Below are 22310 nucleotides of genomic sequence, written 5' to 3'. Positions count from 1 at the left end.
GCCTCCACATAGAGATAGAGTTTAGTTGCTCCTTCCACTTGTTTCTGCTGGTGTGGTGGGGGAGCAGCTGTTTATACTGCACCACCCAGGAACCCTATCCACAGTTGCTAACTGGGCCTGGGCCCCTCCTTGTAGTCACAGTGGTCCTTTGGATTCCATCTTTTGCCATGGGGGCCATCACGGGGGGACTTCAGGCTGCTGGTGCCAACTGTTGCAGCCCACCTAGACGTGCTCCCTCCTTGGGGTCTGCAACGGTGTTATGGGCTTTTCCAGCAGCCAGGGGTAGGATCACTTATATTTGCTGCTCCGTCACTGTCGGCACCCACAAAATCTCACTTGTCCACTATGGGTCACAGCAGAGCTATTGGCATCTTCTACAGTCTGTGGTTAGCTCACCTAGCTATGCTACTTTTGTCCCGGGGTCTTCCAGCCTTGTGGCTGCCGGATGGGTGCTCTCTACTAGTGCTGTGCAGAGGCTTTCGCTGAGGCTGCTGTGAGCCTGTAGGGTTTCCCCCTAGGCTACGTACCTGGGTCTCTGGAACTCCACCCAGCCCCAGTCCTGTTCCCCAGGAACTCACGGAGCCCTTTGCCCTGTCTGGGGGATAGCTGGAGATCCTGATTTCAGTGGTAGCTGGTCAGCTGCTGCCCTGCCTGATATTCTCCTCTCCGGGACCCTCCCGGTGTTGTGGATGCTGGGCGTCGCCCCTCCGCTAGTGGCAGACAGAGAGTTTTGTCTGCTGCCCGGGCGGAACTCTGGAGCTTCCCCGCCAAGGCGCGGAGCCGGCCTCTGGAGCTTCACCCAGCCCCAGTCCTCTCTGAGATCTCCAGCAATCCCTTTCCCCACCGTGCAGGCAGTGGCAGCCGGGGGGCCGCCGTACCCTCAGTGATTCTCTCTGGGACCCTCCGGGCGCCGTGAACACTAGGCGGGATCTCCCCGCCAATGGCGGGGCGAGACTATCCCTGCGGGCTCAGGTGTGTAACTCTAGAGTTTCCCTCTGCGTTTAGGAGTAATTGCGGGGGGTTTAGGTAGCGTTCTGGTCACCTGTTTCCACCGTCGCTCCTCTGGTGTGTGCTCGCTCCTGCCCTAGGTGTGTGTTGATCTTCTGGGGGCGTCCGTTGGAAGAAAGCCGCTTGCAGGTACTAGGCTGTTCGGTCAGGGTCGGAGAGTTTTCACCTATCTCCACATCCTCCCGGAGGGAATCCATCCGCCTTCTGATGTATAGTCGCGTGGGTCTCTCAGACGTCCTGAGATGCTGTCTGGATAACCTTTGTTAAGCAATGAGTGTCCAAATAATTGTAGACTCGAAAGGGGAGAGACAAAGAGGACTACTCATGGCGCCATCTTGGATCAAGTGGTGGTATTTTGAAAGGAATTTTTCTTTTTTTTCAGAGCAGTAGGTCTCAGCAGTGGGCTTAAAATATTCAGTAAACCATGTTGTAAACAGATGTATTTTCATCCAGATTTTGTTGTTCTGTTCATAAAGCACAGGCAGAGTAGATTTAGCATAATTCTTAAGTGCCCTAGGATTTTTGGAATGGTAAATAAGCATTGGCTTCAATATATTGTCACCAACTACATTAGCCCCTAACAAGAGGGTCAGCCTGTCCTTTGAAACTTTGAAGCCAGGCCTTGGCTTCTCCTCCCTAGCTATGAAAGTCCTAGATGGTACCTTCTTCCAATATAGGACAGTTCTGTCTACATTGAAAATCTATTGTTTAGTGTAGCTACCTTCATTGTTCATCTTCCCTACATTTTTTGGATAACTTGCTGCAGCTTCTATATCAGCACTTGTGGCTTCACCTTGTACTTTTATGTTATGAAGACAGCTTCTTTCCTTAAACTTCATGAAACAACCTCTTCTGGCTTTAAACTTCTGTTCTACAGCTTCCTCACCTCTCTCAGCCTTCACAGAATTGAAGAGAGTTAGGGCCTTGCTCTCGATCAGGCTTTGGCTTAAGGGAATGTTGTGGTTGGTTTTGTCTTCCATCTAGACCACTAAAACTTTCTTCATATCAGCAGTAAGGCTCTTTTGCTTTCTTATGATTTGTTCGTTCACTGGAGTAGCACTTTTAAATACCTTCAAGAACTCTTCCTTTGCATTCACTGCTCTGCTAAGAGTTTGACTATCTTGGCTTTTGACATGCCTTCCTCACTAAGCTTAATCATTTCTAGCTTTTGATTCAAATGAAAGACCTATGACTCTTCCTTTCATTTGAACATTTACAGGCCATTGGAGGGTTATTAACTGGCTTAATTTCAATATTGCTGTGTTTCAGGAAAGAAAGAGGCCTGAGGAGAGGGAAAAAGATAGGGGAACAGGGGAATAGCTGGTGGGTGGAGCAGTCAGAACACACATATTTATTAAGTTCACCATCTCATATGAGCACATTATGTGGTGACCCAAATCAAGTAATATAGTAACATCAAAGATCACCGATCACAGATCACCATAACAAGTATAATAATAATGAAAAAGGTTGAAATATTGCAAGAATTACCAAAATGTGACACAGAGATACAAAGTGAGCAAATGCTGTAGGAAAAACGGCACCAATCGACTTGCTGGAAGCAGGGCTGCCACAAACCTCCAATTTGTAAAAAAAACACAAAGCATAATAAAGGGAATCACAATAAAAGGAAGTCTGCCTGTACTCAACTCTGGGGTAATGAGGGCAGGGGGATAGTGGCCCTGAGAGTGAGAAAGGAAGTGGTGGATGTGAGGGCTCTGGATTGGGTGGTTTGCATATGAAAGGCTTGCTCTCAGGCTAATCATTTACTATCTGTAGGAAATGGCTAGCACCTGCAAGGGGCAATCTCTCTGGGGTCAGCAAGCTTTAGAGATGTCAAAGCATTGGAATTACAGAAAATAAAAAGGCATGATTAATTACTGCTGATCCCAGCAGATAGTCAAAAGCAGGCTTCCTTATCTCCCTTTTACAGCAATGGCAGATCCTGTGATGCGCTGCTCTTTTCCTAGTTAGGAATAAATGACTTATTCCAGTTGCTGGAAGTGCTGTCAGCAGACACCTCTTAGCTGTAGAGTTTCCTCACCTGCATTACTTTCCATTTCTGGGTGGGCCCATGTCCAATGACTGATCTGTGTAGGATAGGGTTTCTCGGTGTTGGTCTTATTGACATTTTGGACAGCATAATTCTTTGTTGTGGAGGTCTGTCTTGTCCATTGAAGAATGTTGAGCAGCATCCTTGGCCTCTACCCACTAGACACCAGTAGTACCACCTTTAGTCGTGGCAATTAAAAATGTCTCCAGACATTGCTAAATGTGCCCCCTGGAAGAGGGCAAAATAACCTCTAGCTGAGAACCACTGAAATAAGAGTGTAAAGGCTCACTCACTCATCCTAATTCTGGACAGTTCTAACGTATCATTCTTTCTTTCTCATATCCCACAGAGTTCCATTTGGAGCCCACAGCTCTGGTCACACCACCCACTCCTCTGGGGTTAAATCACCAATTTCCTTGCATTCATTGGCATGAGTATACTGACAGCTTTCAGATCCATATTTCCAGCCCAAACCTCTTGCCTAAGCATCAAATCTGTATAATTAACTACCTACTGACCATGTCCTTTCGTCAAGAGACGTATTTTTGTGCTTAAGAACATGAGCTCTGGAAGCAGGTGCTTATGTAAGTACCTTGACTTACCTAGTAACTTTGTAATGTTGGGATACCACTGAACCTTTCTTTCCTTCAGTTTTCTCATCTATAAAATGGACACAATAGTAGGATCTACCTTATAGGTTTGTGTGGGAATCAAATGAGTTAATGCATGTAGAGAATTTAGAACAGTTCCTGGCATATGGCAAGTTCTCAGTAAATGTTAGCTATTACTATTAGTCACTAGGTTGTCTTGCCAGTACCAAAGGGAGTATGCTCAAGTCCAAACTAAATTCTCCATTTCCCACTTCAGGTCTTTCTTCTGTATTTCTTATTTCAGTAAATGATACCATCAGCAATTCATTCAATCCAGATACTTAATCAATGATGTTATCATTGATTTTCCATATCCTACAGCAACTACTTCAAATTAATCACAAAATCATAGTGAGTCTGTGTTCTTAGAATTGGTTGAATTTGTCCATTTTCTTCATCTCAATTGCCACTATCCTAGTTTAATCCCATATCTCTTATTGCAAGAGCCTAGTGAAGAAATGAAGATCATGGACTCTGGAGTCACAGAGAGCTAGGTGAAAGCCCAAGTCTACCAGCCGAATGGTATTGGGTAAATTACATTTCCTCACTATCTGTCTGAAAAACAAGATGAGCATGCTTACCTAAGAGTACTGCAGAGAATATCACAAGAGAAGCATTGTTTGTATTAACCTCAACTTAAAATAACAAAAATGACCATTAATAAGAGGCTGGATTAAATAAATTGTAATATTTTCATGTAAAAGAATACTGGATAGCAATGAAAATAAGCAAACTACCTCTGCACACTACAGCATGATTAAATCTTAGAAGGATAATATCAAGCCCCCTCTCTAAAAAAAGCAAGTCACAAAAGAACATATACAGTGTTTATGTAAAATTTAAAACAAGAAAATCTTAACTATGTTGTTTAGTGATGTATACCTAGTGGTAATACTGTAAAGAAACACGCAGTTGTGATGACCATAAAAATCAAACACAGGAATGCGGCCAGGAAACACTAAGGATGGTTGGTTTGGGAAATGATGATCTGGAGGCTTTGAGGTGCTGATAATGTTTGTTTTCTCAATCTGGGAGGTGGTTGCATGGGTATCTATATATAAATATTATTTATTATACTGTAGGTTAATATTTATGGACTTTTATGCATGATAGTTGTAATTCACAAATTAGAAAAGGTTAAAGAAAAGGAATATGATAAATGAGAACAAAATATAAGCATAGAAATTAAAAAATGTGAATAACACTGACACGAATATATATATATATATAACTTTTGTGAGTAAAGGGTTACTATCAGGACTGTTCAGACCTGTTTCAGAAAGATCTCCGATTCTTACAGCATTGTTTCCTTGGAAACAGTAGAGTTAAGATAAATGAGGAATCTTTTGTCAGCCTGGTTTGTTGCACAGAACACAACATCTGCCTCAGGTTAGAGTGGCTGTGAGTTGGCACTGGGCCTATGTGATAACTATGGTATAAAACCTTGATGGGAAGCAGAGGCTGAGGTTTCCATGTGTCAAGGTGACCCACATGTACCTTGGCTCTCATCTGTAGCAGCCATACATGTCCATGTGGGTGAGGCTGCAAGGGAAGCCTCCTCTTTGTTGAAATTGGGTGGCCACTGCAATGAGTTGAGGGTGAGATGAAGATGCTGAAGCTACCGTATGTACTGCTTTATTTCCTCGTATAATGCCAAGTTACATAGTATTATGTTAAATCCCGCCTGTGTCTCTTGAGTCTAATTGCCAACTCACACCCATAACCACAGCTGTGATCCCAGAGAATGGTGTCAGAAGCAGGCTTGCCTGTCAGGCATGTGAGCCAAAACACTGTGATGCAGGACTCAGAACTGGGTAGGAGTGGGGAGGAGATTCTGATGAGCATTTGATGCTGAGGTGGCTGCGTTACATAGATTTATCTCCTGGATTGCTGGTAAAACAGTCAAGGAAAGGCAAAGTGGGGGAGGGGCAGCTAAAAAATAAGGAAAGGGTGAATTGGATAGACTTATTATTAGGTGGCAGTTAAGACAAGTGATAAAAAAATTTAATGGATTATTTCAAAAGATTTACTAGCTCATTATCAGTAGTTGGAAAGAGGAAAACCTGTTCCATATCTGGCAGCTGCCGCCCTTAATGAGTCCCATGAGATATGCTCCCTTTAACCCAGCTGGAATGAATTTAAATCCAATGATGCTGTTAGGGAACAATAACAAAAGGTGCTGACTCAGGCTGCTAAATGTATTCTGCTGGTTGAAGCAGTAGAAACCAAAGAGGGTTGACAGAAAGCCTAGGATATTTTGCCCTACCCCTTGTAGAAGTTCCAAGGCCATGTTCTTTGGTTAAAGTAGAACAACCCACGGTTGTAAACTTTACCCAGGGTAAAACTTTTTGCGATAAGTGGATATTGGTACATAATGTACTATAAATCTCCAGGGAGCAAGAAGACAATATTAAGAGGCCAAAAAGGAAGCTAAGGGGGGATGGAGATACTGTGATAGGAGGTACCATGGTCCTACAAAAACTCCAGACAGGAACATGATAAAGGAAGAGATATCCAGTAGTGCTATCCTCTTTGCTTGAATGTATAAATGGAAAGGATGTGATGCACGAATGGAAGGTCTTGCCCTTACTGACCTGTAGCTGAATGTTGGGGACATCTGCTGTTTGCCAGGTTTTAACTGGATCAGCTAAACGGGAGCCCTTACAATTGACCTAACCTTTTTCTGTAGCAAGGACTAAGCTGCACCACCTTTTAGGAGGATGAGAGGAAATTTCAGTTCTGTTTAAAGAAGTCATGGACTCAAGTATCCTTATCAAACGCCAATTCTCTCCATCTTAGTCCTGTTTGGCCTGTGAGAAAATCCAAAGTTAAAGATAACAATTCTCCCTAAAGGTTCTTCTGTGCCAGACATGGTAAAACTGTCAGGAAGTTCAGGCCAACGTGATGGTATGCTGTCATAGACTTAGAATCTCGAAAAAGTATCCTGCACTGTAGGTATCTGCACTGGCAAGATTCCGTTATATATAATTTTACTGTCTTCCTTTAACGCTACTCACGTTCTCCAGGATTTGGTTACTACTCTGTCTGATGATTCATGAAGTTGAAAATATAATTATGCTTCCCCTCTCAGAAGGGAGGCTGGAACTGGAGGTCAAGGGAATTTAAAAGCTGTAGTTGCAATAGGATTAGAAGAGGATGTTTGAATAATCTGGCCCAGCCTAGTCAATTGTTTTTCTGGGAATAATCTGGGCCAGGGCCACTAGAGGCATTTTATAAACAGTAAAGGGAAAACTGCTATACAATAATAAACGAGAGAGGCACAAAGCCTCAAAAGGTTGTCTGGATTCTGGAGGACATGTATTACCATATCTGGGAATCCTATTAGCACTGATATACAAAGAGCCTGGAAAAATAATGGATTTGAATGCAGTTCAGAGCAGAGGGTAGCCCAAGCCATTCCTCTGAGGTTTTATAATCCTGACATAACAAGTGCTTTTAGAGAAGCTAAAATACACAGACTTGAGTCCCTAGAAAAACCTCAGAATAGGGGACCCACCCCATGGCCTAGTGGTTAAGTTTGCATGCTGTGCTTCAGCGGCCCAGGGTTTCACCAGTTCTGATCCTGGGTGTGGACACGGCACTGCTCATCAGACCATGCTGAGGTGGCATCTCACGTAACACAGCCAGAAGGACCTGCAACTAGAATACACAACTACGTACTGGGGGAGTTTGGGGAGAAGGAGAAAAAAAAAGAGAGAGAAGATTGTCAACAGATGTTAGCTCAGGTACCAATCTGAAAATAAACAAAAAAAGCCTGAGAATGCTACTTAAAGGCAATTGCTAGACTTATGAACTACAAACCTCCCTGATACTATTTCTAAGAACAGCCCATGTGAGAGACAGTTACTGGCACACTCTTTGGTTCCGGTAGAAACAACTCTCACACTTGAAGAGCATCAGATTATATTGAAGCTTGAGTTACCTATGATGTCATGAGTGATATCAGGGAGAGATTCCAATAAAGAAGGATCTGTACAAGTTCCCCGATAAATATAAATGGTGTATTTGGGAACATGCTAAAGAGATGAGCTCTGAGGGAGTACGTTGTTTCCACGAGTAGGTAGCATCTCTGCCTCTGCAGTGGAACTCCTGAAGAGCTAGCCACTCTTATTGCCAAAGGGTCTGAAACCTGCTGAGGCAAAACATCTGCCTGATTTGCTGATGGGAGTTCTCATACTGAATGGTGAAGAGTCCATGTGGAAAGCTGCTGCTCTCTGCTCATGGGCTGTAAAATCTTAGCTGCAGAAGCAGTAAGTGTACACAGTGGGCTGAAGTGAGAGCAGTGTATGTTCAGTGCAGAACTTGGTTCTTGGCCTCAGGGAAATGTCTGAATATGTGTAGAGAGGCTTCTGGGCCGTGCCCATGGCTATACCACATGGGGAGGCAGGCAAATGTTCCTTGATGAACAGATAAATAAGAAAAGCCTGGTGTGAAAGGGTAAAATTGTAGACATCTCTACTGAAACTCCTAGGGAGAATTATGTTTATAGATGCCCATCAAAAGAAGACATTCATGGCTTAGAGGGGCACTGGAAAGCCAAGGCAGATGTCCTGGTCTACTGCTGGGGAAAAACAATTGGATACATGAGATGAGCTGGCACAGTCGTGCTCAAGCAATGCCATGGTGGATGCAACAATGACATATAGCACTGTCACCCAGAAAAACCCCTAGTATGGTGACAGACTGTCCTGAATGCTATCAAGAGAAAAAAAAACGTCCAAAACTGGAATTCCATGCGGTCAAGAGTCAGCACATCACTGACAGATGGATTACACAGAACACTGCTCATGGCTCCTGGAGTATTCCAACAGATCTTTTCAGGAATAGACAAATTCTTGGGGTCCCCTTCATACATCTGACAGACAATACATTTCACCATAGCCTGTTTACCAAAATGGGACAAAAAGGTACAACATATAATGGACATATATTCCTACCAGTTACATGGGAGTGGCTTAATTGAAGATTGGAGCAGGCAATTAAAACATTCATTTTGTATGACAGAGGATGCAAAGGATGATAAGAATGAGAAAGGCTGGCTAGCTAAACTCAGTGGGTGTGTGCTTCATCTGAATATGAGAGGTTTTGAGGGAAGTACAGCCTTAGGGAAGGTGTCTGTGTACTGGGAATAAATGGGTGGGAAATGATGAAGAGGCACTAATCTCTGTCTTTTAAACCTCACAAGGCTTCATTTTTGGGTTGTCAGATCTAGTGGTTTAGATTAGGATTGCGTTTTCCTTCCTTCCAGCTGAAGGGAATGTTACTGCTTAAGACACTGTATTCCTTTGAACTTGGTTAAGGAAGCCCTAGATTAGATGATCACTTTCCCTAATGTGACCAAGCTAGGACTAACTTCGAATGCTGCCATATTGCCTCATGATAGAGATTGACATGTTATGTTTTATCTCTGCAAATCTACCATCTATTTCTAGGAATGGGCAAAGAAGGACCTGGTGGGGCTCTCCTGTTACCTGGAGGGAAGAAAAAGCCATTTGGGACATTATACCCAGCAACAACTCTGAGAAGGGCCTGTATCTTCACCCTTGATTGCTTGATTGCTATTGTGTTTTAAGGGTAATGCTTAGGTGTTTTAGAACCCCAAGCCAGAAAGATGAACTAAGGGCTATCTAAATTATAGCAGAATGTCATTGGGACATGCAGTCCTTATTGTCATTCTCTTACAGCATGTGTGCCATGAATTTAAAAGGAGCTATCATTTCTTGTGGTACACTTGGAGGGTATTGAACAGATGGAAGACTAACACTGTGTCCTTCCTATAGGGTAAATGGGTTGTACTCTACATTAATATGTGGGAAACAGTGTCAATTAAAACCCATTCCTTCATAGCTGGGTATGAGCTGGCCCCCAGGCCAGAAGGACACCTGAATTTACTCAACACTCTAGTGACCATTCCTGTCACTGAAAATATATGGTATATGGGTAAGAGATGATTCTGTTGGAAGAATGGGAAAATTGGACTGTAATAAAAACCAATGTTTGGTGTGCTAAATATTGCTTTAACATCTTACTGTCTGCTATTTGGTGTAATATTAATAAGTGGTTTGTGTGCTAAGAATTACTTTAATGTCTCATCTGCTGCTATTTGGTATAATAAAGTATTTTATGGGATTACATATGGAAATTAAAGAAAATGAAACATATACTGATGATGACCCCCAGGATGAAAAGCTATTTTGGGAAACTGGTTTAAAACCCCCAATAGATATTAACCTCCTTGAAATTAACACCATCGTTGTCCAGACAAAATGGGAAATATGGCCTCAGAGAAACTAAACATATAAATTGTCTCTGATAACTTTTAAAATATTCAAGTGGTAGTGAATGAGAGGGAAACTTGTACAATTGATAAGAAAGTATCAAAAGACTTACGAAGCACGTTGATCAATATTAACATGTTTTGAGGCTGGCCCAGGGGCATAGTGAAGTTCACAGGCTCTGCTTAAGTGGCATGGAGTTCAGGGGTTTGGATCCTGGGTATGGATTTGTGCACCGCTCATCAGGCCATGCTGTGGTGGCATCCCAAGTACAAAATAGAGGAAGATTGTCACGGATGTTAGCTCAGTGACAATCTTCCTCAGGCAAAAAGAGGAAGATTGGCAACAGATGTTAGCTCAGGGCTAGTCTTCCTCATCAAAAAAAAAAAAAATGATTAACATGTTTTATAAAAGGATGCCTGCACTTTATTGAATATTAGAAATCTTGGTGATTGCAGGTGTGCTAGCTTGCTTTTCCTGCACATAAAATGTGAGAGCTGTGCCTGTCAGGAAAAAATATCACAGAACATTTGAGTATGATTTATGAAAATATTGACTAGAGCTCATGGGGGTGAAAATGAGAAAGAATTAAACATCAGCCTAGTCTGATGCAGCCTCTCAGGGAATGACCTGAATTTCCACAGCACCTTTCCTTGGAAGGTGTGGAGCTAAGAAAGTATCTCCATTTGTTGTGTGAAGTCAGCACTGGGTTGGGAGAGCTATAAGTTGGCAGGTAGGTTTTGAGTCTGCGGACTTGAAGAGTATAAGGAATTGGTAGAAAATACAGTCTCTAGCTTCTGTGTGTCAAGGTGACCCACATACACCTTGGGTCTTGTTTATGGAAACCAAATGTCCATATGGTGAGATGGACAAAAGAATCTATGTATGTGGAGTTGCTGAGAGGAACAGGAGTTGAAGATGCTATGGCTGCTGTATTTCCTGCCTTGTGTCCTGTTATAAAGCTAAATAAACATAGTAATAGATTAAAGCTGATCTGTGTCTTATGAGTCTGCTTGCCACCTTGAACCTGGAACTATAGCTGTGGTTCTTTACTATTTACCCTCTAAAAAAAAGAAAATATTTTTAAACACTAGGAAATGTCTCCTTTAGTTATTTATACTAATAGAAAACAAGTTTTCTAACTGTTATACCAGAAATAATTTTTAAAATTGAATGAACTAATATATGAAAAGTACTCACTGTAGTTTCTGCCACAGAATTAAGACTTCATTATATGGTAGCAAGTTTTTTACAAAATCAAAGCTTCTTAACTATATCTATTACATGAACATCTTCAAATATTTCTCCTTCTTGCAACTAGCATAAACATACCTAAAACCTATCGATGCTCTCAGAAAAACTTCCAGACTCTTTAATGCAACATCCGCTCATTATATGACCATGCTCATCCTCTCTTGTAGTTCTCATTTATCATCTCTGTACACCTATTAAGTGATAGATACATAGATGTTTTTAAATACTTGTATTTCCAAGGAAGGATTTTCTCTTATCTCTGAGCATTTGCCATGTTTCCCCCTTTGTTTAAGCTCACCTACTCCCACCTTAAACCTCACCCCACCCCTGATCACCTCAGTCTTGAAGGGTGTACTTTGTTACAAGGCATTGAGAATTAATCTAGCTTTATCATGGCATGACTGAATTATATCCCAAGATCCTCTACTTCTCTTTGATGTAATTTCATGGTCATCATGCAACTTTCTAATTATCTTTGATTTATTGTTCAAATCTTTCCCCTAAGCACCTTGATACAATAAAGGAAGAATCTGGATGGTGGGCACTAGAATTCTGGTGACTTGGCTGGTATGTCAGTGTCCATGTATTAGCATTACAAGTTAATCTCAGTGTTTCATGACTTTATTAATGTCAATCTATACCTGAGGACCCTATAAATAGGAAAGAACTGAGAAATCCAAGTTTCTTTCATTCACAAACCTGAGAACAACACCACTGACACCAAAGCATTGCAGCTGAAGAGGCTGCCTTTTTAATGCTATTTCCCTCTACCTGCAGTAGTCAAGCTTATGTTTTTATTTTTTTTTTATTTTTATTTTTTTAAAGATTTTATTTTTTCCTTTTTCTCCCCAAAGCCCCCCAGTACACAGTTGTATATTCTTGGTTGTGGGTCCTTCTAGTTGTGGCATGTGGGACGCTGCCTCAGCGTGGTTTGATGAGCAGTGCCATGTCCGCGCCCAGGATTCGAACCAACGAAACACTGGGCCGCTTGCAGCGGAGCGCGCGAACTTAACCACTCGGCCACGGGGCCAGCCCCAAGCTTATGTTTTTATTAATATATCTCTCCATAATCATAATAATATTTTCTCTAAAATAAAATTAATATTTTTGTCCAATTAAAGTCAAACAGAACTTTGAAAATAGGTATACATAACTTGATGATTAAAATAAATAATTATAAGCCAGCCTTTATGGCCTATTGGCTAAAGTTCTGTGCTCTCTGCTTTGATGGACTAGATTCAGTTTCTGGGTGTGGAACCACACCACCCATCTGTCAGTAGCCATGCTGTGGTGGTGGCTCACATAGAAGAAATAGAAGGACATACAACTAAAATATACAACTACGTACTGGGGCTTTGGAGAGGGGAAAAAAAATAGAGGAAGGTTGGCAACAGATGTTAGCTCAAGGCAAATCTTTTGCAGCAGAAAAAAAGAAAAGGAAAATAAATAAATAGCTACTCAAGGAAATGGGAAGATAAGTCACAGATGAGGAGAAAATATTTACAAAAGATACATCTAATAAAGGACTATTATCCAAAATACATGGAGAACTCTTAAAAATCACTCAACAATAAGAAAGCAAATAGCATGATTAAAAAAATGGGCCATGGGGGCCCACCCACTAACCCAGCAGTTAAGTGCACACATTCCAATATGGCGGCCCAGGGTTCGCAGGTTCAGATCCTGGGTGCGTACATGGCACCACTTGGCATGCCATGCTGTGATAGGTGTCCCACATATAAAAGTAGAGGAAGATGGGCATGGATGTTGGCTCAGGGCCAGTCTTCCTCAGCAAAAAGAGGAGGCTTGGCAGCAGTTCGTTCAGGGCTAATTTTCCTCAAAAAAAAATTTAAAAAGGGCCAAAGACCTGAACAGACACCTCACCAAAGAAGACATACAGACAGCAAGTAAGCGTATAAAAAGATGCTCCATATCACATGTCATTGGGGAAATACAAATTAAAACAGCAATGAGATACCATTATATACTTATTAGAATGGCCCAAATCCAGAACACTGACAACACCAAATGTTAGCGAAGATGTGGAACAGCAGGAACTCTCATCCATTGCTCTTGGGAATGCAAAATGGTACAGCCACTTTGGAAGACAGCTAGGTTGTTTCTTACAAAATTGAACACACTCTTGCCATACAGTAAAGCAATTGTACTCCTTGGTGTTTACCCAAAAGAAGCAAAAATTTATATCTACACAAAAACCTGCACATGGATGTTTATAGCAGCTTTATTCATAACTGGCAAAACACGGAAGCAACCAAGATGTCCTTCAGTAGGTGAATGGATAAACAAACTGTGCTACATCCAGACAATAGAATATTATTCAGCATTAAAAAAAATGAGTTATCAAGGTATGAAAAGATATGGAGGAACCTTAAATGCATATTACTAAGTGAAAAAAACCAATCTGAAAAAGCTACATACTGTATAAAATGATCTTGCAAATAAGGTGCTCAGTAGCAAGGGAAGTTCAGTGCATGGGCAACCAGGAATTGTGCTCACAAGTGAAGATATTGTATGAGTCATATGTACTAAGAACATACTTCCGGTATTGGCTTCCGTTAGACTGATTGGTCTAGTTCACTGATTCTCAATTAGTAGAATATTAGCTTTCTTTGTAAAGTAAGTTAAAGGTATAATGTAACATCAACCTATTATTTTAAAGACACCATGTTTACTGAGACATGCAAGAATGTCTCTCTGTGTCAGACCATTGTTCTGTGTAAGACTATAAATACTTTGCTCAAATACCTTTACAGTGAATGAAATATAAAATCTAGAACAAAACGTAAAAAAAGAAATGCAATTAAATGAACAGTTAAGTATAGTTAATATAATTTAATAATTTCAAGGGTGTTGTCAAAGACTTCTAGCATTCCAATGGAACAACAAGGAAGGTCAGAGCCACTTGTCTAAGTAAAAGCAGTTATTCCTTTAGTTATGGATCCCATCATTCACTAGACATATTATTGTCTCTTGTCTAATTACAATGATATCTAGTCTCTGTGCTTCCAAAAAGTCAAGTCTTGAAGGCATGCTCCCACTGCTGTTAAAATGATCTTCCCCAAATACGATTTTGCCCATTTTGTTCCCTTCCTTAAAATTCTTCTGGTTGTCCCTGTTTCTTATAAAATAAAGTTAAAAGTCATTATGGCAATAGTTCTCAAACTTTCTTGACTCTTGCAATTCTTTGTGACTCAGTTATTTTCTTCCAAGCACCCCTCAGGCAAAACAAATATCCAACAGCTTAATTTATAAAGTAGTTAGGTTCCAGCAACATAATAGTGGTAACCTGCATGGTATTCCACAGATATTGCTGTGTTTTTTTCCTGAAATTTAAAGTGTCCTTGGCAGTTCTATCAGTTTTCTTTGGTACCTGGGGTGCATTGTTGCACAATTTGGATACTGCGACATGATGGTATAGCTTTTCTTTCACCATCTGCTTCTATTTGCCTAACTGGAATACCACTTCCATTCTCTTGAGTCCCTGTCCTATTCATAGACTCTATTCTTTTACGTGCAGTTCTCAGATAAGCTGGAGAACTTCGTATCTCTGTGGTTTTGTTCGTTCAGATTCCTCTGCATTCACTGCCTTTTCCTGTCCCTGTCTACCTGAAGAACATCTATCTCCTCATCAAAATTCACCTCAAACATTACCTCCTTTATTAATATTCACTGTCCTCCTTCCCTGTCAGGTAGAGTTGATGTCTCACTCTTTATGCATGCACTGTACCTTGTACAGACCTCTATCATAGCAACTCTAGTATTTTATTTTAACTATCTCTTTATGGCTTTTACTCTCATCCAGACTGTAGGCCCCTTGATCAAAAGGCAAAACCACATCTAATCTGTCTTTGAATTTCTAGTATTTTACAGAGAACTTGACCGTTTGACAAATATCTGATGAATGAATAAAGGAATTTATGGCATTTAGTGCCAAATAAGGGTATGGTAGAAGAGGTCAGAGAGAGAGGCTTTATGGCTATAACTCCAAGTTTCAGAGTTTCCATTGACAAGGGTACTTTCCTTGACCAAACTTTAGCCAGGCTCCTCTGATCCCTCTTTTCAATTAGGCCTCAACCTTGACCCATTAAGACTTGAACAAACACTAACATAGTTTCTAACAGCTCAAGGCCTCATCGCTAGGATGGTGCTAGTATCCCTTAAAGGACCTGCCTGAGAAAACTCCAGACTGCCAAAGGAATTCAACTGTTGGTTCTAGCCAATGTCTAAAGATAAGGCCCCTGTCTTCCAATTTCTATGGGAGGGTAGGAGCCTAACTTCGATAAATGTGGGTTAGCAAACCCACATGGGTTTCACATGGGCTAACACCCTCTTCTCTTTAGTTTTTTGTAATTTTCTCTTCCTTAACTCTGCTGAGTCTCTGCTCAACCCCTTCCTTATTCCTTCTTTCTCCCTTTAGAGTACTCAGTCACCTCTGTACAAACAGACGTTGAGGGCAGTTCATGCTGGACTCTTCCCAATTGCAACAGTTAATATGGATTAAAATCTTTACCAATTTAACTAATGTCCATCTTTATTTATTTTTGACATTATGAAGAATTTTTAAGGATAATTTATGATTAATGCATTCAGTATTTTAAATATAACCTGCCACAAAGATTATAAACTTTATTCCCATTCCAGTAAGTATTGATCTTATTTATTTATTGTTTTGGTGAGGAAGATTGGCCCTGAGCTAACATCCATGCCAATCTTCGTATTTTGTATGTAGGACACTGCCACAGCATGGCTTGACGAACAGTGTGTAGGTTCACGGCCAGGATCCAAACCCATGAACCCTTGGGCTGCCAAAGCACAGCACACAAACTTAACCACTATATCACCAGGCTGGCCCTGATCTTATTTAAAACATTAATTTTCTTATCAAAAATTGTTTCATCGAAGATAAGAGTCCATCTCTTCTCAAGCTGAAATTTTACAACTTACAAAGGAATGCTGTCAACATTGGGAAGCTTTCATTCAATTTGACTATCTTTATATTTTAAAACATTTATTGATTGCATAGCTTATCAGTATATAAAATGTGCATGTGACAAATTCATTAGTATGTGTTAATTTATTAATGTGGGTAAAGGTCCTGACTTTCCAAACACTAAATTAAATGCTTTATTTTTTTAATACTTTGACAGTGTATTGCTCTATAAAAGGAAATGTCTTGGCTGTGTCTCAGGGAAGTGCTTGCCTCTTATAGACATGGCCAAGAAATGAGATCATATCTAACTTTCCTTCCAGTGTTATTGGCATTCTACTGAGGTATAGTGTAATAGCTGCTTCTTCCTCCATAGGGATATTGAGTTTTCTCAATGATTTTTTTCAATTTAACAAGTAATTCAATTGCCATTATATAGTTTCTTCTGGCCAGGACTCTCAAGAGAGTCTGTGTTTCCTACAGCTACTGACTCTTACAACATCACAGACTATGAATTACCAACAATTCATCACATCTTTAATAAAAACAGTACTTTCATCTTCTGTGCTTTAAAATGATTCTTTTTTCAGTAATACTAAAAGCACCCTTGTGAGGGAGAGATGTTTTCCATTATTATATCTATTTGACAAATGGAGGAGCTCTGGCCCAGAGGTTCAATTAAGGTCACAGAAGTCACTGGTGCACTAAAGCATGGAATTCCCAAACTGAGGACTTCAAGGCCCTTGCTCTAAACATTCGGTCATGTAGGGTATAATTATATGCTGTTTGAGGAGGAAAAGAGATAGGGAGAATATAGCTACTTTTCCCCTATCAGAAAATTGTTGTATTTTCTAACCCAACTTTATTTACAACAGTTTTCTGGCAACTAGGGGAAAGGACTCTATTTGATGTCAGTCTCCTATGTCTAGAACACAGCCTAGTCACTGTGCTCTGTGTTTTACAGTAGTATCTTGTCAGATCTAGCCAAAGACTCTGCAAGGTGGCTAGTCTTTTCTCCATTTTACAAGAATGAACTATGTCATTCACTTAAGGTCACACAACTATGAAATGTCAGATTTGGGTCGCAAACAGACTGACCTCTGAGGCCCATGAATCCCTTATCTGAAGATAATTCCTTCTCAGTATTACTACATGAGGATTAAGAAGTGTATAAACTTATCAGATATACCTAAGTTTAAGAAAATTACATACCCAAACCTAAAATTATACAGTTATAGTATATTAAATATAAAATTATTTTTAAATAATAAGTTCAATTCAAATGCCTAATCTGACCCGTGTTACAGTTGACCAAGATAGCTTTAACGCTCCTCTCAGCTTGACTAAATTTAAGACAGATTTCTTGCTGGCTATAGTCTCCTGACCTCCTTTTCCTTAGAGCATTGACTTTGGAAAACTTGCAATTGTACACTCTTTCTCTGCCCTTTCGAAATGTATATAAATCTTCTAGCCTCTTGCCAACTTTATAACCTAGCAACATCTTCCTCAAGGAGCTAGGAGCCATTCCTTTGAAAAGTAATCATCAAGGAAGAGAGAGCCCTCTCTCCCAGTCTCTGTGAGAGGGAAGGAACCCAACTTCCATGAGCACCAATTAGCAAACACAGATGGCCTAAATGCAAAGAAAGACATTTGCAAACTCAAGAATGACTCAATGTACTCAATATATCCTATCGATCAACTTCTCATCTATCCTGTCAATCCCATCTAACATCCTCTGTCCTCCAGTACTTTTTTACTAGCTCATCCTAGTACTTGAAAATCCTCCAACCGTTTGTCTCAGGATGAAACTGGCTATCCAGACATGATCTGTGCTCTCTTTCCTATTGCTGTCAATGTATCAAAAAAATCAACTTTTGCCCGCACACCTTGTCCAGTGTGATTTTATTTTCTTTGATAGAATAATTCCAGTTCCATGCAACTTTTGAGAAATTTGCCTATTGATGAAAGCTCATACTAAATAACATCAAATTATATTTTGCATTTCTTTCTATTAAATATGTTTGTAAACAAATTGTATGTATGTCCATAAAAACGGTATTCAAAAGATTCAAATAAAATACTATTTAAGAAGGTTTGTTCGTATTTCTCTAGTAGCAATTTAACATTCTTAATATCTGCTGAGGAGAAGATGACTACCCAGTTTAGAATCACTTAAAATTAAATTGATGTATCTTAAAAATACACATGCAAAATCTCTGTGAAGGTAATGCTTTTAATGGCTTTGCCTCTTCCTTCCTTCCTCATTTTAACTTAATTACATTTTTAAGGCCCTATTACCAAAAACAGTTACATTTTGAGATACTAGGTGTTAGGGCTTCAAAATATGAATTTTGAGGGATACATTTAGCACATAACACCCCTTATTCCTTAAACTCTCTCTGCCTGGCTCACTATTCTCTGTCCGGACTATACTTCTTGTTCTTGAAAAATGCTACCTCAAGGCTTTTGCTGTTTCTCGTCTTGCCTGAAATGTTATTCTCCCAGATTTCCTAAGTTACACTTTCACTTCATTCAGAGTCAGAGATGCCTTCCTTGACATGCTAGCTGAAGGAACCCTCCTCACCTGAACACAAACACTTTCATTACACTTACTCCCTCACGTTTTCTTCACAGCGCTTACCACTATCTGACATACTGTTGTATATATGTTACTTTGCTACTTGTTTGTCCACCTTGCTCCACCACCTTAGACTATAAGATCCGTGATGCACTACTGGTCACATTTACTGCTAGTGTGCCTTGTACCTATTAGGTGCTGTATAGTCAGGGTTCTTCAGAGAAACAGAACCAATGGATATACAGATAAAGATTAAAGAGATTTATTATGAGGGATTGGCTCACAAAATTTTGGAAGGCTGAGATTACATGGGCTGAGAAGGCTGACCATCTGCCATCTACAAGCTGGAGGCCCAGGAAAATTGGTGGTGTAGTTCCAGTGCAAACACAAAGGCTGAGAACCAGAGAAACCAAAGGTGTAAGTCTCAGTCTGAGACTGAAAGCCCAAGAACTGGGAGAGCTGATGTCTGAGGGCAGGAGAAGGTGGACGTCTCAGCTCAAGCAAAGAGAGTGAAATCACCCTTCCTGCACCCTTTTGTTTTATTCAGACCCTCAAGGAAGTGGATGATGCCCAGTTACATTGGCAAGCTTGACCTTTATTACTCAGTCTACTGATTCAAATGCTAACCCCTTACTGAAACACCTACACAGGCATACCCAGACAGAAGGTTTTACCAGCTGTCCAGGCATCTCTTAGCCCAGTCAAGTTAACACATAAAGTTGACACAGTTACTTAATACATTTTTGCTGAGAGAATAGATTTCTTCTAGGTGTGCATGAAATTCTGGATAGGACTGAAGATCCCCTAAGAATGTAGACACAGAAAGAAAGGGTAAGTCCTGGGTGGACTGGGTCTGGAACACTCAAATCAAGTCTAGTGGTGAACAAGCTTAATTTATCCAATCATTTAAAGAACCCTAAAATAGACCTAACTCCTTAGAATTTAAGAGGCCCAAGGTTTTCTTTGGTGAGAACTGCCATTATTAAGATAGCTGGACATTCTTCTGACTGCAAAATCATTTAACTATCAGCAAAGCACACATTTCTGTAATGTTAAAACTCTAGGTCAGACCATAAATAATCATATTTTCTTATTTTAGCAAAGATTTAGAATATATCTCTTTAAAGAAAGAGTTGTGTCATACAATCTTGAAAATGTGCATTCATACCTTGGTTTTGTTTTATGATTGATTTAATTTCTGAAAATTATAAAGTGCAGCTAAATTTGGGACTCAAGTTATTAATAATTAAAGACAGATTCACTTTCGACAAAGAATTAAAGATGGATTGATTTAATTCTGTGAAAGCCAGGATTTTATGTAGCTATTTCATAACATTTAGGGCGCAGAATGGCAGATTTAGAGAAGTCAAACTGTCTCTTCACCAAAATACTTATCTTAGTTCAGCATATTTTCTGCCTACTGTTTCTAACAGTGGATTTGAAAATTCAGAGTCTTAAAATACTATAGACTATGATTCATATTTTTAAATCATGAAATATATCTTATCATTTTAGAATGTGGTCTTTTACAGATAAAAAGCTGTATTCCTCCTGATAGAAGAATATAATTGCTGACTGATAAGATTATCAACACATAGGTAAAGAATATTAGGAAATATTCAGTACAACAGAGGCAGGATAACAACATAAGAATCTCCTTGTCCAGGCAGGTGTTTCTGAGTATGTTGAGGACTGGATGGGCAGGTGGTACATGAAATGGGATATCTGACAACATGAAACAGTTTGGAGAATTTTAGACATATGATCCCAAAAATTATCTGAGAAGTATGGTGCTATAGGCCAATCATAACACTTAAAAAACCTCGATTAAAAGCCACTTTTAAAGTATATAACATCTTAGTATAATAAAGTTACCTTACTATGATCAGAAGACAAAAAGTTTTACGTAAATATCGCCTACATGTACCCACAGAAATGTTCTTGGGTTTCAAATAAAAGACCAACAAACTTGGACAAAACTGTTTAGGACCAGGGCAGATGTCTTATTGGAGGATGATTTTTGAGTTAACTTCTCAGTAAACAAGCTAGTGAGTAAAATCAGTGGTTTTAATGCTGCAGTGCCTTTGTTTCCAATGATGAGATTTTTCTGTTTACAAAATTCCAGGAATAGCCATCAAGCTTCAATCCTCTCATCCCATTGTTTTTACAAATAGCTTTTTAGAGATAAAAGTCACATGTCATATAATTCACCCACTTACAGTGTCAGCCTGAAATAAACAGAAACCAGTTTAAGAGGCAAAGTGTTTATTTGAGATCAAAGAACTGCAATTTAGGGAGCACAGATTCATGTAGAAAGCCAAACAGTGTCCTGCTGGGGAGTAAAGGTCAGGGCTTTTAAAGGTGAAGAAGGGAGGTTGTATTATAAAGAATTTCAATTGGAGTTGGAGGCACAGAGCTAGTCTTGGCTAAACATTGATTGACTATTGATTCTATCTTCAGAAAGCCCACAATCCTGTCTTTGTAATCAGGATATCTGTCCTGCTGACTTCTCAAACAATTGCTTGCAGAACAATTGCCGTTTTGGCCCAGTCCAAAGGTTTGGCCCAATCCAAGGTTCAAGACAGCGAAGCTGTTTCTCTGAAAAGGCAGCTCTGACTCCATTTAAAAATGGCTCCACTATAGTCAATTTTGACAACAGTATGTGACTCAGTGGATTTTAGTATATTCACAGACAGGTGCAACTGTCACCACGGTCAATTTTAGAACATTTTCATCATCTCAAAAAGAAACCCATTTGAATTTAATGTGTTTTAATGGTTACTTTAACTTAATTAAATACATGATTAATAACATTTAATTAATGATTCATTAATGTAATAGTTAATTTAATGATTTTAATGTGTTTGAATGATAACCTTTTCCTGCCACTGTCCTATAGGAAGAATGAAGGAGGGATCGTTATGGTTTGGTATGTCCCCTATTCTAGTGACTCACCTTCTCTCCAATCAGAGACAAAGTGGGTTTATAATTGAAACAAAACCAAAAATATAACACTAATTCTAGATCATTAATACAATATGAAAGCGTGATTGCCAAATAATGAGTCTAGATTCATGAGCGACTTGAGGATCAGTCTGTTCACATTCACTTGCAGAACACGTGGTTCTTTTATTTAAATATGAAATGTCTTAATGTCTTCTCTCCTGGAGGAGAATGAATGGTGTTGAATTTTATACATCTTGATGCTAAAGAAATATCAAGTTATTTTCATTATAGTTCATTGAAGTCCTTAATGAAATTTAAATATTTTCTACTTCAGGGGTTGGCCCCGTGGCCGAGTGGTTAAGTTTGCGTGCTCTGCTTCGGCGGCCCAGGGTTTCGCCAGTTTGAATCCTGGGCGCGGACATGGCACCACTCATCAGGCCACGCTGAGGCGGCATCCCACATGCCACAACTAGAAGGACCCACAACTAAAAATACACAACTATGTACCAGGGGTCTTTGGAAGAAAGGAAAAATAAAGTCTTTAAAAATAAATAGATATTTTCTACTTCAAAGAAGG

The 22310-nt window shown here is 39.9% G+C and overlaps 1 long non-coding RNA gene across 1 annotated transcript in view; it reads left to right on the top strand.

Moving 5' to 3' along the window:
• The window catches only part of LOC139073352 (uncharacterized), a 46796-nt gene extending 35801 nt beyond the window's left edge, over positions 1–10995 (top strand). The window contains exon 6 of the long non-coding RNA XR_011521989.1: positions 9165–10995. This is a non-coding gene — a long non-coding RNA (uncharacterized lncRNA). The remainder of the gene's footprint in view (positions 1–9164) is intronic.
• Positions 10996–22310: the final 11315 nt, after the last annotated feature.

The sequence above is a fragment of the Equus przewalskii genome, chromosome 9 (assembly GCF_037783145.1).
Source record: "Equus przewalskii isolate Varuska chromosome 9, EquPr2, whole genome shotgun sequence".
Taxonomy (NCBI): Eukaryota; Metazoa; Chordata; class Mammalia; order Perissodactyla; family Equidae; genus Equus; species Equus przewalskii.
This window is presented reverse-complemented; position numbering and strand designations above follow the sequence as displayed.